This window comes from Falco naumanni, chromosome 7 (genome assembly GCF_017639655.2).
Source record: "Falco naumanni isolate bFalNau1 chromosome 7, bFalNau1.pat, whole genome shotgun sequence".
NCBI classification, from domain to species: Eukaryota; Metazoa; Chordata; class Aves; order Falconiformes; family Falconidae; genus Falco; species Falco naumanni.
The window spans coordinates 14,714,971-14,727,615 of NC_054060.1; positions in this window are offsets into that span (position 1 = coordinate 14,714,971).

Genomic DNA, 12,645 nt, shown 5'->3' on the forward strand with positions numbered 1-12,645 from the left:
CTTTTCTCCTGGATATCTACTTAATGTTTCTTTTCATAGCACTTTTTTGTACTGCACATGTATGCAAATGCTTATATGGAATATGCAGACTTGTTTAGGTATTTAGTGTGCGACAGACTAATGCCTGTCTAGAGAATATACAGACAAAAGATTATAAGGAGCTTTCATTCCAAGAAGGAGAATGTATTTTCAAGCCAATGTCTTATAAACACATTCTCTTGTTTTATTTCTTTTTGTCAAAGGTTCTCGTAAACAGGAGTGCCCTTGAGTATGTACTTGATTAAACAAGAAACATACTCTGTTTAAAATGGCAGATTTGTGATTCAGAGTTCCAAATGGTAAATGGTAGACCCTCTGCTTGGTTTTGAAAAGTTGTGTTTAGGAAATAAAAGTATGGAAAATCGCATATTTGAAACAAACTCTGTGGTTTATATTCATATATAGTTGTTCTTTGTAACAGACTTATTGTAACATCTGGAAAACCTGATTTCTTAGGAGAAGGAAAACACCTGCAAATCTAATCTTGAGTGACAAAGAATTCCAATTAATAGTTGTTAGAATTACTGATTTGAGCTTCTGTTGGCTTTATGAAGACAAGTCTAGGTTTCTTGCTGATTTTTTTTAATGACAAATGCATGGAAGAGATGCTTTGCAGTAATCCATCTATTTTTCCAGTTTTAAAAATACTTTGATACAGATTTGCATAAATAGAATTGCATAAGTAACAAGCAACAGTCTCTTTTCCTTCCTGCTTTCTGATTATAGTTCCATGATCAGTTTAGACAGTAAAAAAGGGGATGCCACCTTTTATCACCTTAATTATATAATTCCTGTCCTTTCTTTTAATAAGAAAAGCATCTGTATGGCAAAAATGATGAGCTTGTTTCATGTAGTATGTTTTTTCTTGGCGAGTTAGTTAACTGGCACTAAATTTTGAATTTGCACTGGTGTGCAAATGCTTGTGTCATTGCCAAAAATGGCTTGAAATGGGCAGCTGGAAGAAAAGGGATAGCTGAAACTTCTTTTGGTGGCAGTTCCAGCTTGTGTCATCACATTGATTGGGGAAATGATGGCATTGGTTTATGGAAAGAGCAAAGACAAAACCACCAGCCTGATTGGCAGGTTTCTCCCAGTAATAATTTATGAAATATGAATTTCACAAAAATGGGAAACAGGAATGAAGTACTAATTCACGAAACAGCAGTCTTACATAAAAGTAGTTAATTTGACAGTGTTGATGCACACTGCTATATAGATTAGTTACTAGGTGTAAAACATATAACAATAACACGTTTGCTGTCCAACCTAAAAACTATGATATTGTTGCTTGATAAGTGCATCTCAGCTGGTGAGTTTTATCTTAAACTTACTTGATTTTTAACTGTAGCATATTGTTCTAATACTGAATATTTTGCTTTAAGACACTGATAGTTCAGTTCTTTTTAGTGTAATGAAGTGGAGCCCCAAAATCACTAATGTGACTTTTTGAAAGTGCACAGGATTGGCTTCTTTGGAAGAAACTGTGGGATCAAGACCTTTTTTATATATTTTAATAGAAAACATCACTGAGTGACATTGCTCTGCTTTGGAATGCTTACCTTTTAATAGCCATGCTCCTAAATAATTTACAGACCCCAAAATTAACAGTAACAAAGTGGCAAAACGGCATTCCACCCACAATCTAGTTTAAACTGTAAAAAAAAAAGAATAATGTTTTACATTTTCTCATGATTCACTAGATGGCAGCTGATCTTCAAGAATGGCTCTATTTCTCCTTTCAGATCTGATAATTTGAAGGGCGTAGTGATCAGTTCTTGGAGAAATCAAATATTGTCCAGCATTGTCTTCACTCTGTTTCTAATATGAAACTGAAAAACCAGCACAGTGAGTGTTCAGATAATTTTCAGCTTCATTACTCTTTCAGCTTTTTCATGTTGGGTTCGTTGCTGTTTGTTGCTCGGAAAGAATATTCCTTTATTCTTTGCTTTCAGATTTAGTGGGCCAGATTAACTTTTTAAGGAGAACATACTCCAATAATATTCTAAAAAGACAGAATATTATTTCTGTTTTTCTTTTCTATACAGGTATTGGGTTTTGGTAGAGTAAAATAAGGTTCAAAATTCCTGATTATTATAACTCACAAAATAAAAATAACTGTCTTATTACAATAATTCCCTGTATACAAAGTATAGAGGATATTAAACTGATTATATTTTTAGTAAGTTTATATCTAGTATCAGAACTGATTTTTTTATTTTAAACTGTCAAATTAACAGTGTCTTTAACATGGTCTTTTTAATGGTAAATGGGTTTGAAAATGTGCTGTGATTGTCTATTAATCAAATACAGGTTGCTGAAAGTGAGTAGATAGCATATGTATACTTTAGGGCAGGATTTTAGTATTTGTGGAGGTTCTGTGGCTAAGTATAAATGCTGTATTATAGTTATGCTAGATACTGCATATTTAAAAGACCAGGCTCTGTTACAACTAAACTTCATAGATAAATTGTAAAGACATGCTTAGAAAAGGAGTGGAAAGAGCTTTTGTATGTCTGCATGTCTATGGGAGGGCCACCCTCGATGTGTTTACTTAATTTTCTAGTGAACATCCAGTCTTGTTTCTTTATACGGAGAAAGTTCCCACTGCAGTTGGCAGGAATTTTGGATGTGAAAGGCATGTGGGGTTAGACCCTGCATTTCTCAAAGAGGAGTGAAGAAAATCTCTGCCTGCTGCCAGAAAGCTATGGTGAAGTTACTGCACCTTAGATAACATTCATGCTGCATCTCTGCAGCTGTCACTGCAGATGCATCAGAAAAAAATGTGTGCCTGCACCTGAAGTCTTCCAATGAAAACTCAGTTGTCTTAGCTTATGTTGACAAGGAAATGGTTTTATGCTAAGAAACTACATTTTCTTGAGGGTGATGTGAGGCCCAGCTGCACATTGCGTTCTCTGTACACTTCTTTGGGGTGGTAGCCTTTCTAAGAGGGGAAAAATGGACAGCAGCAGATGGTTTAACAAGTCACATTTATCCATTTGTCTATATTTGTCTTTAGCACTTTTTGATTACTGCTTAGATATGCTTGGTTATATGTTTCAGCATAATATACAATCTAGTGTTTCACTGGATCTTGTTTTGGATATGGAATAGTGAGATCCTTGTGTGGTGTTCAATATAGGAATGTGAGCAGACTGTGGAGAATTACAGAAGGACCATACATGACTGAGGGACTTGGCAGTAAAATGGCAGATGAAATTCAGTATACATAAATGTGAACTGATGCACAAAGGGAAGAGTGATCAAAGGGAAGGGTTGGTTTCATAGCATCAGGATAGATGATTCCATGAAAATGTCAGCAAAGTGCTTGATGTGAAAAAGGCAAATCAAATGTTAGCACTAAAGAAGGAACAGAGAACAGAACAAAACCCATCCAATCCCACTGTGTAAATTCGTGGTTCACCTGTACTTTAGATCTTGTGTGTACTTCTGACCTCCTCTTTCCAAAAATCTGTATTAGAACCAGGAAAGGTTCAGAGAAGGCAGCAAGAATGATGAAAGGTATGGGATGGCTTCAGTGCAAGGAATGACTAAAAGTAGGCTATGTGTCCTCAACACAGAAAGAAAACTTTGAGGCTGCTATGGAAGATTTGCAAAATTGTAATTTGGATAGGAACTGCTTGTTTTAAGGGTCTCTTTCAATGCCAGAACAACTGATGCTACGCAGGCCTCTGTTCAAAACAAAGAAAGGTACTCCATCACACGGTGGGTAGTAGGGCTGTAGAGCTTCACTGCAGGATGCTGTGGATGCAGAATTGTATGTAGGTGCAAGGAGAGACTGGACAAGTATCTAGAAAAGGATGCTGCTGTTCATGAAAGTTTTCAGGATTGAGGGTGTCTGCTTGAGAAGAGAGCTCATAAGGGACTGCTGAAGAGCCACACTCCTGTTGGTGTCAGAAACTTCTGTAAGCTGAAATCATTGGAAACTGGATGTGTATAAGAGAGGAGGTGTCATGCATGCTTATTCTGACTGTATATTTTTGACCACTGTTCAGTTTTCTTTTTTTAAAGGCACGTTCTTAAAGAATCACATGCTCGTTACTTAAATTATGCAAATAATTCGATAAAAATAATTGAAGTCAGGCATACAAAATGTTAGGTACGTGCTTTGTATTCACATTTTCCCTTTCAGAATATCCCACATAGCAGTTATACAGATTAGTGTATAGTTTATATAGAATTGTCTTGCACCTTTCTAGAGATTTTTACAGTACTTTCTAGGAATTTCCCCAAATACTTGCAAGGAATTCCCACTGTGTTTTTTAGGCATTTTCCTTGTGCTTGTAAAGAATTTTCAAGATTCTCCTTAGGGTTGATAGGAATTTTCCTGGTGCTTTGTGGAAGTTTTGCTTCCTTGCTTTGTAGGGATTTCTGCCAATGCTTTCTAGAAATATTCTATTTTATCTTCTGCTTTCTAAGGATTTCCTGAATGTATCCTAGGAATTTGCCTAGTGATACAGCATGTTCCCCATGCTTTCTAGGAATTTTCCAGGTGCGTCCAGGAATCCTCTCTGTGCTTTCAAGAAAGTCTTTCTAGAATAATTTCTAGGAATTTTCTTTGTGCTTTACAAACCACATTCCTACGAAGAACATTCTTACATTCCAGGAATCTACCCAGAACCATCTAAGGATTCTCCCCAAGCCACCTAGGAGTCCTTGCCATATCTGCTTTGAAGAGCAAAACTTAAAGTACTTGGGTATGAAGCTAGTTGTTCAGCAGATCTGTTTCCCACCCAGAATTTAGCTTGAAAAACGTTTAACACTTCTTTTTCAGACTTCCCTTCCTTTATGCCACAGCTATATATTGTACTTTTTTCTCTCTCTTCTTTCCCTCTCTTCTTTCTTCTGCTTAAGATAGATAGATTTTCTTTTTCTTTCCTTTTTCAGGTTTTATGATTGCTTTCTTCAGAACAACTATATCACTTCTTTACGCATTTACAGAGTATTCATTTCAGACTTTCATTTAGACTGATTTTTAGAGCAGGACTGTATATATCTTCATGTTTTAACTTGAAAAGTTTGGATAAGATCGCATAATTTACAATTTTTATTGATAGGAGATCAGTGAAAGACATTGATCTGCAAACAAATATTTGTAATATAGTGATAGCAGAAAGACTAAGTATTGAATCAGAAGGTAATTAAAGTGATTAAGAATGAGTTGTATGTGAAACACCTGTATTACCCCAGCTAGAGTCACCTGCATTTAAGTTGGCCATTTTTTCAGGTACTTGTTTGTGCTTTGTCCACTAGTCAGTATACATTTGGCCCCTGATACTCAGATTTTATATTTTGGTTCAGTGTTGTGAAGAAAACAATCTTTTGTCCTCATTTGAACTATTTTTATGAAATTTACAATCTATTTTCTTTGGTGACAGTAGAGTTAGATAAACGCATTAACAATGAATCCAATTGTGTTAGCATGGGAAAAAGTCTGCTTTTAGAAAGGGAAGCTCAGTGGTTAATTATCTTAAAAAGACTTTTGTGGGTTTGTTTTCATTTCCTTTTGTTTCCTTTTTGTTCCTAAACCCTCTCAGGGCTCAGATGTCTGGACAGGCCTTAATTACCCTGACCAGTCTCGGGCGGGGTCTCCACCCGACACTCTGCCCGTGAGCCTGGCCTGGGCCTTCATTCTGTGGTGGTCTGAGCTATGTTGCAGGCGTGCCTGGCCTTAGAACTAGCTGTGGTGGTGTCATGGGTCTTGTTTGGGACTGACTCCCTGGCTTGCTTGTGGACCTGTCTTGTTGCCATGGATTTCTCTGGTTATCTGGACTCCTGACTATTTTTCCTGGGCCTAGGTTGCTCATGTGTCGTGGGCTTTGGTTTAGGCTTGGGAAGCTGTGCCTTGCCTTGTTGTCAGGTTTGACTACTGTTTTCTGATCCCTTACAGAGGTGCTGGTTCTTGGTGTTTTCTGGCAGGACCTTTTTCACAGCATTGCTGACATATCAATAGTATGTAGCAATGTGCACATAAGAAGTATTCTTAATGAGGATGGGCTTTCTTGTTTGGGAACTGTCTCTTGGTTATCTGTAAGGTTTTATATTTTACTTGGTTGCTATCTAAGTTCTCAATAACCAGTGGTCAGTTGGTATGGGTGTCTGTATTAGAGTTCCTGAGTAGTTACTCCATACTATAATGTCTTGTTACTTACTATTACAGTATCCTGTTTGTATACCTTTATTTAAGCTTTTAAGAATTTCTTGTATCTGTATGTACCATGAAAACCAGATCATAAGTGATTTTTCTTCTGTCTGTAGGTGGCTAAATTATGCAAGGTATTACTCAGTGATTTTTTTGTGAATGCTGATTTGCTTGGTGTAAAATTGTGTCTGTGGTGCTGGCTAAGTCTTAATTAAACAATTTGAGATTAAGAATCACATGTTCTACTTCTAAATTGGGACCATGGAAATAGTATACTTGAGCCTTTGGGATGTTTTGTATTGTTTTGGGATGTATTGTAGATGTTTAATAATTGTATGTTGCAACACTGGCTTCTCACTCACTAGTTTCATGTTTGCTGCTGCTGACCTTGTGACTGCTGTTTTGTCTCTTATTTAATGTTAAAAAGCTTTTTCTAAGTTTAAAGCTGATTCTTTTAATCTGTCTTGTACTTTTTAGCATATTTCAACAGCTTCAAAAGTAGAAGTATAAATGAAGTTCTTTATCTGCGGTTGATCCTCTGGAGTAATAACTATGAGCAGCTTTCCCTTAAAACTGGCTGAGAATCTGAAGAGAAGGCTCTGGGGAGAACTTATAGCAGCCTGCCAGCACCTGAAGGGGCTGCAAGAAAGCTGGAGGGACTTTTTACAAGGGCATGTAATGACAGGACAGTGGGGAATGGCTTTAAACTGAAAGTGGGAAGATTTAGATTAGGTACAAGGAAGGAATTCTTCCCTGTGAGGGTGGCGAGGCGCTGGCCCAGGCTGCCCAGAGCAGCTGTGGATGCCCCATCCCTGGCAGTGCCCAAGGCCAGGCTGGATGGGGCTGGGAGCAACCTGGGCTGGTGGGAGGGGTCCCTGCCGGTGGTGGGGGGTTGGAACTAGATGGTCTTTAAGGTCCCTTCCAACCCAAACCATTCTGTGATTCTATGAATTTATTTATTTAATGTGTAATATAGTGAGTCATGTTGCAACATTTTCATTCTGTATTTGGGAAAGGTAGCCTCTCCATTAGTACTTATATATTATTTTTGTAGTGCTTGTCAGAGAAACAGCTTTGGACAGCAAGGGGATGGTAGTTTCTGCTTGAAAGTAATGGTTTAATTATCTCATTGAATGGAGTGCAGAATCTTTTATTTCATTTTTAAAATAAGGAAACAAATGCAGTCTAAACACTACTTGTGATTAAAGGTTATTATTGCTATTTTTGGAGATGTACTGAAACTTGTGCTATTTCCCTAATGTACAATGTCCTTACAAAGCATGTTAACACTGTCATAGCAATCTTTTAGGGTTTTATTTAGGCTTTTATACAAATGTTTAGGAAAATTACAAGAAACAAAACAATAATATAATAATTCTCTGGGAAGGGAACATTATTGTGTAAGGGGCATAATCAGAAGTTGCATCTATATAATTGTTTTGATTAAATCCTGGGTGGAACTATTTTTTACAAATTAGTCAATACTCTCTTTGAACGGCTTTATTATACTTTTGTCCTCTACAAGTTCTGCAACTCGTCTGAGTTTTGTGCTTGTGTGTGTAACTGTGTTATAGTTTTTGTATTTGACTGCACGTGAAGTTCTACGAAAGTGTTTCCACTACTCTAAAGTTATCTGTTGCCAAATAATTATTTCTGAATAAATTTTAGCAATGGTAAAACATCAATTTTATAGTATTAAAATGATGATTACATGTCCAAATGCCATAGGTCAGTTTAATTTGTAGTTCCTAATGTTTGAAGTGTTTCTAAGAATGTATTTCACTGTCTGAAATTCTGAAGCAGATGAATGGTGCTATATTCCATCACTTAGAAAATTTACTAAGGGCTTTATTTTTCGTTTATGCAGGTTGTCAGGGTCTGCTTCTCTGAAAACTAGCTGAATGCAATAATGCCTTGTAGAGAAGAATTTTTTTGGGTAAGTTCTTTTCCATGATTTGTTTCTGTATAGGGTGAACAAATACTGTGTTTCCAGTATTGATTACTGGATGGTAAGCAGTTAAGTTTATTGCTGATATCCATTTGCATTAGAAATGGTTAAGCTGGTTTCTTTTATAAAACAATATGCTGACTGAAAACAGTAATGTAGATTCTGTTCAGTTTTAGGATCATTGTATCACAGAAATGTACTGCTGGAAAAATATTGGAAAAACATTGCCTGGAAGTTCAGTTATGAATTACTTCCCTCATTATTCTTTTGGTGGTTCATACAGGAACAAATTAAAACATCTGTTAGAACGGTTCTAAACTGATTAAGCAAAACTTTTTTTCATATGCCTTCAACTTTTTTTTCTTGTAAAAGAAGGGAAAGATTTCTAAGAGAGGTAATACTATGGTTTAGTTTTATAAATGTTTATTTGTCTATTCAGTATTGGTTAAAGATAGTTACATTAATTCACAGCTCACAGTAGCCTATTATTGGAAGAGTTGAAAATGAGAATTTATTAAGCTGGCATTGTTGCCATGCTTAGGAAAATGAGGCCACAGTTGCTTACTGCAGGAATGGAATTAAGCATGCTGTTTAGAAAGAAATACAAAACAAAAAAACCCCAAGCAACCTAATTGTGGAGTTATATGAGCACCTTCAACTTCCAGAGGCAACCGAGGTCTTGATGTTACCTAAGAAATGCAGATTGTGTTGGAAAATCTGACTTCAAGTTAGTACCAGTAATTTGATACAGATATACCACATGCAGTGGTAAATCTTGAACTCTGTTAGTTAAACTATTGTGTTCTGAACTGAGTACAATGCATTTGTTTTTTCTGCTATACCAATTGTCTTTCAGGCATCAAATACACAACAGTATTAATAGGAGTCATCTGTGTTCCTTAAGAGGAACAAGTAAAAGTCAAAGTAGAAAGGGACTAAGATGGCAAAGAAAGGGTCAGGAATCTTGGAACAAGTTCCATGAGAGTAGTATAAAGTAGGGAAGACAGTATGAAAGGAAAAGCAGGAGTTCTTTGACCAAAACCCTGCAATCTCTCTGTCTTTAGTGTTGCATGTATTATGGGAGTGTGAAGGATTCTACAGACATTATTGGGTTGCTATATAATATATCAGAATAATTGTGTATGTTTTATCCACATTTATGCACATCTCTTGTGCTTCAGTTGAAGACACATTTTTGAAACTCTTATGGAGAGACAGTCAATCCAACTGCTGGTAGGAGCAGTCTTTGAGTAGTATACTAGTTTTACCCTCTGCCTTTGGGAGGAGTTTTATGCCTTCAGCGTTCCTCTTTCCTAAAACAAAGATCTTGGAACATGGTCATGCCCAAATATTAACATTTTTTCCCTTGTCATCATCCCTTAAAATTAGATTAATCCTTCTAGGCTTGTATGAATTTTCACTCCTGTGTCTCTGCTTTTGACTTTCTGTTTTCAAGCTGTGTTATTTTCTCTTCTTGCAGTTTTAAAATTTTTAATTCTTCTGGAATGAGTCACCTTTTCTACACCCCTCCAGCCCTGATCCCCTGATTAATGAGCTTACTAGTGTGAGACTTATGGCTTACAGAGGAAGTGAGAATGAGTTCAACACTGGCAGAAGAGTTCCATACCTCAAAATATTACAATGCAAAATATTTCAGAGAATGAAATGCTCTTTTAAAACATACTGACTCTCAAATGCTGGCAATTATGTCATCCAAGTACTGCAATGAACAGTCATGAAAGAAGACCATAGCAAGAATTTTCAGTGGCCGACTTCCTTAGCTTCTGTTAGGCCTGACTATGGAAGCTGGGAGATACATTTAGATTATTTTTTTTTTTAACAGGAGGCTGGAGACCCACACAGAAACAATGACTAAGTCATATTTCCAGTTTTCTAGGTGTGATGTGAAGTTCAGTAGACTGGGCCTGAATGGGAAGTGATTAAATTAATGCTCATCCTGTTCCATCGTTAATGTCTTTGTTTCCATATGTGCTTTTAGCACTTGCATCCAGCTGTGTGTAGGTGGATGTATATATACTGAAATTTTCCTTGCTGAGAAGTATTTGCTCTTTCACTTTGAAGTCAGGTACAAGCGATAATTTGAATCTCTGCCATTTGCTTTTCTTACTTGAGGTTGGTGTAATTTGTGCTGGCTATGTTTCCTTAGCATTTTACATGGGCATTACTGCTCTTCCATGACAGAATATACTTTAAAAACTTTGATTATTTCAGCATCTGCCAATATTCATGCTTTAATCTGAGTTAATTAATCTATTGTGAGCTATATGAGGTGTTTCATTAGTAATGATTCCCACGTATTCACTGTCTGAGATGCACAGATCCATTACTGTCAAAGTACCGAAATGGTTCAAGTCTAAGATACTAAACTAATTAATAACCTAAACCTCAGGATATTCCCTCTGTAGTTTTGATTTAATCCAAAAAAAGACATCATTTGAAAAATTCAATGTCAGATCTTGATGTCCACAGCTAGGATTTGAATACAGTTATGAAGTCACAACATAGTTGTCTCATCTAATAGAATTCCTCCTCTTGAAAAATAAGCGAACATTCTCAATAGTTATAACTTTGTATGGTTTTTTTCTGTTTTAAAAATCCTTTGTACAGGCCTCAAGGGACTGAATGTCTGGCCAGGGTTTTATCTACAAAACAAATTAAACTGAAATTAAAAATCACAGTTTATGACCTTCCTACTGCTTAAGGTACCACTCTGGGGAAATGATGCAGCATGTTCAAACAGTTATATAATATCTTTAGTTGACATTTCAGAAAACACTGTTTTATGAACTGTTATTGTTTTGTGTTGTTCAAATGGAGCACTGCAGAAAAATGATGAACCAGGTAAGACAAGCAATGTCTGTATACCACACTTTAAAAAATCAGTTAATTTGTAGTCTTCTAATGAAAATTGGTCATGTTTGGTTTCTCAGGCTGTGTCCTAGATTGTCTTGAACGTTATTCTGTTTTGATGAAAGCATCTGTTGCTTGCTCTATTCTGTTTCCTCCTTTATAGTCTTTGGGGATGTGAAAACAGAATTTTTTCAGACATCAGTACATCTAGCAAAAGTCAATTGGTATATATGATCTTGATTGCTTAGAAGCAGCCTGGTATCAGTATTGGTTTTGAAAAAAACTAGAACTGTATTTAAAGGGTGAACTGGCAGTACCAAGAGACATAGAATTCCAAAGTCTACAGCAATTTTCTGTGGTAAAATTTCCCTGTGAAAACTGAGAGGGCTAGGCAGATGCTTGTTGATGCTGTCAAAGACAGCTTAAACACTATTATGAATAAGAAGTCCAGATGCTATTCTAGACTTGTACATTATTTCTGGTTAGAACTGAGTGTTGCTTAGATGCACTCTACTTACAAAGAACGCATAGTTATTTTTCTGAATGCAAGGAGTCTAACATTTAGAGAAAGTGTTCATACCACCTACAATTAGTAGTATATAAGGCACAGAAGTTTTGGATTTTCTTGAGGCCACACAAGGAATTCTGGCTACTTAGTAATATCCCTTAAGAAATGTGGCAAACAGTGTCTAATAGTTATAATTTATTTTCATGAGCAGCCTACTTGTGCCTTGATTTTAGGGTAGGGATAGGTACTTAAGTGCCTTTTATTGTCACCTTAATTGAGAAGTACTGGTGGATGGGCCTCAGTCAAACCTAGTCCAGTATAGTCGAGATTCAGCATAATCTTTCATTACCTTTAATAGCAAGTTAATGTCACCATGGTAATGTGAATAAAATGATTTATTTTTCTTTTGAAATGGTATTTTCTTCTCTGCATCCATAGTGCTCTGTTTCTGTCAGCTGCAGGTATACAGTATAGTGTACAGCATGTATTAAAAGAAAGTACCTCGTTTATTCACATTATTTTGCCTTAAGGTGATCATTCAAACTGCATCTATAGCCTAAAAGAGACTTTTCAAACTTAAAATAGTGGCGTTATATATAACTACTATTTTTCAATATAACTAGTTACGATTTTAGTTGTTACTGCTTTTCTAGCTATTGCATCAGTAGTAGATGCAATCACATAGCTAAGTGCATAATTTAGCTGATACTCTTCTAAAGGGTATCAAGTTTGCCAGGTCATCAGTACTTGGGTATGTTGCTTAATTAGTTCTCTGTTCCTTTAATTAGTCTTGTGGAAGCTGAATTGAATTTCTTATCTACCAAATACTTGGATGTTTAGGTTTATATCATCACTGGGTATAAAAAAGTATTTAAGGCAGCGGGAATAACCTGAAATTTGTGTGTATGTTTCTCTGGCCTTTGAGAGAGCAAATCTGAACTTGGAGAGAGACATTTCCAAGAATAGAGGAGCTACTGTCAGTTATTAATACTTTAAAGATGTTGATGACTGTAAGGGACCAAGTATGCAATTGCTTTGAATTTACGTCAGCTTTCAGGTGTTACCAAGGCCACCCTTGTTCTTTTGTAAGTACTGTAGCTGTGTCTATTTTTTTATTTA